Source organism: Crocodylus porosus, unplaced genomic scaffold, assembly GCF_001723895.1.
Source record: "Crocodylus porosus isolate Cpor-Errol unplaced genomic scaffold, CroPor_comp1, whole genome shotgun sequence".
In the NCBI taxonomy this organism is placed as follows: Eukaryota; Metazoa; Chordata; order Crocodylia; family Crocodylidae; genus Crocodylus; species Crocodylus porosus.
The window spans coordinates 71,887,465-71,892,669 of record NW_017728947.1 but is presented as its reverse complement, the minus strand read 5'-3'; the positions used below and the strand labels follow the sequence as shown (position 1 = coordinate 71,892,669).

The 5,205-nt window shown below is 42.6% G+C and overlaps 1 long non-coding RNA gene across 1 annotated transcript in view; it reads right to left on the bottom strand.

Moving 5' to 3' along the window:
- Nucleotides 1-1,192: 1,192 nt before the first annotated feature.
- Nucleotides 1,193-5,205, bottom strand: part of LOC109321605 — a 10,284-nt gene continuing 6,271 nt past the window's right edge. The window contains exons 2-3 of the long non-coding RNA XR_002104103.1: nucleotides 2,965-3,123; nucleotides 1,193-1,881 (exon numbers count right to left, since the gene is read on the bottom strand). This is a non-coding gene — a long non-coding RNA (uncharacterized LOC109321605). The remainder of the gene's footprint in view (nucleotides 1,882-2,964; nucleotides 3,124-5,205) is intronic.

Below are 5,205 nucleotides of genomic sequence, written 5' to 3'. Positions count from 1 at the left end.
TCTAAACAGTTTGAGATGCAGTTTCCCAGAAACCCCTGCACCTATCTCCTTGAAACTTGGCAGGCTTCATGGCCTCAGCACAGGCTACCATCCCTGCAGTTTTCACCCCACTGCACCTTAACACACACACACAGTCACACATGTCACAAGTTTTGCTTTTCAGCAGCTTGAGGTGCAGTTTCCCAGAAGCCCCTGCACCTATCTCCTTGAAACTTGGTAAGCGTCATTGCCTCAGAAAGGGCTACCATTCCTGCAAGTTTCATATGAATCAGGCAAGAAATGAAAAAGTTATAGCAGTTTTGTTCTTCCCCATTATAACCTATGAGTGAAATGTCGACACAGAGTTGAAACAACGAAACAGTTTTGATGAAACGAAATGGAACAGTGCTTTCAAAATGAAATTAAACTTGAAATGAAACAATGTCCTGTCGAAATGGTAGTTGAAATGAAACAGTGCTGTTTCACACAGTCCTACTATCTTGTCACAGCCTTTACTCAGCTCATAGCCCTTAGTTCACAGGAGAGTGAGCAGAAATAAGTAGGGACATACCTAATTTTCAGTTTCACAGATTTCATGGAAACTGCAAAATACGGAATTGTCAATGAAATCTGCAAAATCAACAAAAGGTGCTGGCTGCCAAGGCAGCACGAAGAGCAGCAATCAAAATGGTGACCACCCCCTCATCCCTCCACTCCCCCAGGGCTTCTTCACCAGTCAGTGCCAAGGCGCAGAGCTGCTACAAAATGACAATGACAACAGAATGAGAACTTTATGCCACAATCAACCCGCAAAAAATGATAAGTCCCTTTGCAATTTAGGTAGACCTAAGGTCTTTGGTGTTCCCTGCTGGAATTGTGTCTGTGATTTGGCAGAAAGAGCAGGAGCTATTCTCTGCAAGGAAGTTGGCTGGGTAAGCAGCACTGGCTCTACCAGGCTTTCTACTTTAGTTTGCTAATCAGAGGAGCCAGTTCATTGCACAAACATGCACAAAGGGCCTCAAGAAGGAGCCTTTCTTAAACAGCAAGAAAGGGTGTAGTGACATACTCCTGTCTCAAAATAAGTGGGAGAAGAGGAGCAATAGTGATTCTTAGGTGCAGATCCTTCTGTGCTTGGCTCCTGTGACAAAGTTGCTACTTACTCAGGCAAATTGTAACATCACAGTCAAGCCCAGAATGAGTCAAAGAACCTAAGAGGGATACAAAGGGCTTTTTATAGATAAAGCAGAAGGCAAATAAGTACTAAAGAGAAAGGAAATCCATTAACAAATGAGTGAAATTAAATTAATGACGAAATGGGTGAAATAATAGTCTTATTACAAGAAAAGTAGTTGAACAATGAGGAACTGATGAAGGTCAATGAAAATAGCTACTGGTAAGAAGAGGTAAAATGCTACAAGAAACATTTCAATGTACGTATTAGCTGATCCATACAGCATACATCAGAATTTATTAAAGGAATTTATTCTGTTGACTATTGTAACTTAAGTAAGTCAATCCATTTATTCATGTCTGAATATGGTGATATCAAAGCAGAATTTCCAGAAGTCTTCCCAAATCTCTCTTAGCTTTGCACTCAGCAGCTGACTTCCCAATGATCTGTCATACAGCACCTTTCCATTTCCACTATTCTCCAAAGGGAGCCTTGTCAGATGGTATCAAACACTTTTAAGCAATCAATAAAACACATGTTCAGTGGATGATTGTACTCTGTATTTTTCAGTGATGTGATGGATGTTTGCAGTTGATCATGTATACCTCAATCCTTCTCTGAAATCAAACTGTTGTGGTGGTAGTCCTAGCATTAACTTCATGCAACACAGGATTATATGGTGCAGAGTGTAGCTCCCATGTGATATCAAGAGATGGTACAAAGCCTCATTTCTGGTAAGGACAAAAAATCAGTTCATCCTGTCAATTTCTAGTCATCCATACATCATTGCAAATTTTTTCCACTTCAGACCGATGCAGCTGTCACCAGTCACTTTCTACCAATTCTTACACAGTCACCAATCACTTGCTACCCCTGCTGCTTACTTAGGCTTCATTTTTCAGAAGAGCAAGAACTTCTTCCTCTCACAGAATTAATGGCTCTGGCTCAATACTCTTCTTCCTGTCATCTTATACTATGAGTAGCTCTGATGAGGTATACAGACTGTAATCTTCCCACCAATATTTGATATCAAGTTTAGTGAAGACTCTGCCATCCCAATCTTTTATTATATTCAATCACGCAGAAAACTTTTTTTGTAAAAAGTCTGATTAGTGTGAATGTACCTTGTAGTGTTACACTCTTTATGATCCTTAGGTTCCACATATTTTGCCCTAAGGTATTGTTACGTACTCTTGTATAATGTAGTCTTTGAATCTGTCTACTCAGTTTCTTCTACTGTCTCCCAACTCATTATTTAGGCTCCAACTCATTTTCTTTTGCCCTTCTTCATTTTTCCAACAGTTTCATAGTTTCATAGTTGGTAGGGTCGGAAAGGACCTGAGCATTTCAATCACCTTCTCATATAACTGTGATGCAGCTCAATCCTGACTTTTCAAAAACATGGGTATTGGTGGTTTTGAACTAAAAGAATTAATTTTATCTCAAAGTGTATTCAGACTGTTCTCCTTTTTTCACTTGTGACAATATATGTCATCATGGTGGAGACTTTGCATTATACCCCATTGGCACAGATCAGAGATAGGATCAGTGTGACAATCTGTACTTTGACTATGAGATGAGAATGCAAGTTGATGAAGAATGCCATCTATTGAAGCCCACCATCAGTTTGGCATCACTTAAACCAGCCAACAAAGCAGCAGTTATTTGGCCTAACAAAACATATGCACTAGAATGATAGATTCACCTAGCAGTGTCTCAGACCCACTTTGGATAGAAGTTACATATTTTTTATTGATTGTGCATAAATCTACTGCAGTGGACCTACAAAATACCTTACCTTTATTATTACTTACTTTTTCTCCTAAGGGCTAATAATTGATGGTCAGATCCTCAATCTTCATTCAGAAAAGTCTTTGTTTACCAAATGCTATTTCTCTAGCATTGATGTATAGGTGATTTGATTCATTGGCATGTTTTCAGGTTACCTCCATGTGTAAAAAAAATCTAAGATGCTGCATGAAGCTTTTTGTAATGACCAAGCAGCTGAAGCAGCAAAATCCAACTAAATGCTTTTGTAAATCCAGACCGTTTTTTCCTATTACTTCTTATGATAGCCTATTTTTCCAGGGTCTACATTCTGGTCCCCAATTACCAAGTTGATAGCTTTCCTTAGTGTTTAAATTCACATCTCTTTAAACCATTCAGAAAATTCATCAGTTGCAGAGGATGGCAAATTTGCATGATCAAAGCAAATATAATGTATATAACAACAGGAGGAACCAGGGGGCAGTCTGCAGAGCTGTGCTGAGTGGTAATTTAGACTGCAACTCCCAGAAGCCCCCAGGGGTTGGTGGGCAAAAGAAAAAGGAAGAGGAAGCTCAGGGCTGGAGTAAAGGGAGAGAGCAGTGTGCATGTGAAACCAGGTTGGCCCTACACAGAGGAGTGCACAGTGGAGCTGGAGATCTCACTGCCTCAGACAGCCAGGACTATAGACTGAAAGACTTGGGGGCAGCTGCAGGCTGCTGTTTGAGTGCCCTAAGGACTAAAGGCTTGCTTGGGAACACTGTTTGACTGGGGCTTTCAGAACTGGCCCTCTCATAAAGGCTTAACGAAAAAAAAGAAAAAGGGATAAAAAAAACAATCCTCGGCTCTCCACCACTATGGTGTCTAATCCTGAGTCTCTTGCAGTCTCTCTGCATCTTCCCCTTTGACACTGGCCCTCTTTTTGGGCTCCTCATCCCTGCCAGTTTCTTAGGTTGAAGTCCTCAGTACTGTCACAAAGGGGTACTTCCTCTCAAATGTACAGCTAACAATAAAGAAAAATAAACAGAAAACTAACATAGTCTCTTCTCACCATTAGACCTTCACCTGTCCAGAATGAGGCTATATCCGGTGCTTGTCATGTTTGGTCCAGTTCTGTGTGTATCGCTCAGGGTCTGAACCCTTCCAAGGGTTGTCTAGATTCTCACAGGACAACTGTTCAGTGTTCAGGGATGGCCCTCTGTCCACCATCTGCTTGCAGGCTCTTCAGCTCCTGTCTGCTGGAGGACTCTTATTCCCATCTTCTGGCTGCACCAAAAGCCAGTCTGCACCAGGGCCCAGTGTCGTCTTCTCTGCACTGCCCCTTCCCTCCACTACGGAGTGAGAGGCTGCTTTGAAAACACCACATCTCCAGTGAAACATGGCTCATTGGCTCCATGGTCAGGTCAGAGAGGGGGTGTTACACCACCAATCCTGGCACTTCTCTCTGATCTCCTGTGGCTTCTTCACAGAGGAATACAGGCTTAACAAAGCACTGGATTAATACTGACAATGCCAAACCTGTCAAACAGAGACCTAAAAGATTACCCATCTGTTTCCAGTAGGAGTTTGATCAGCAGCTGCAAGAGATGAAGGAAAGAGATATCATCAGGCCCTCTGTTGGCCCGTGGCTGCGCCTGTGGCATTGATACAGAAGAAAGGAAGAAGTATGCGGGTCTGTGTGAATTATCATAGACGGAATGATGTTACTGTTAAGGATGTCTATTCCTTATCTCAAATTTATAACATACTATACCTCCTGATCAAAGCTCAATGGTTCTCAACTTTGATCCAGCTAACATATACTGATAGGTGGAAGTGTACCCAGAGGACAGAGCTACAACAGCTTTCTGCACTAAGAAGGGAAGGTAAAAAGAAGATGCTAACATTAGGTAAAAAGAAGGTTCCAGGTAATGTGGGGCCCCTGCAAGACACGTTAGGAAATTTGGTCATCACACCAGACGACAAAGCCAACATATTTAACGATTTCTTTGCCTCCATCTTCCTAAGCAGGGACTGGAACAGCCAACCCCCACCCCCAGGCCCCCCTCAGGCCCCAGGGGAGGCACACCTGGCCCAAGGTTAGTGAGGAACTAGTTAGGAAGCTTCTGGAAGGACTAGATGTATTCAAGTCGGCCACCCTAGAGTACTAAAGGAATTGGCTGAGGTCATTGCAGGACCCCTGGCATGGCTTTACGAGCACTCGTGGTGCTCTGGTGTGGTGCCAGAGGACTGGAAGAGGGCCAGTGTGGTTCCCATCTTCAAAAAGGGGAAGAAGGAGGACCCGGGAAACT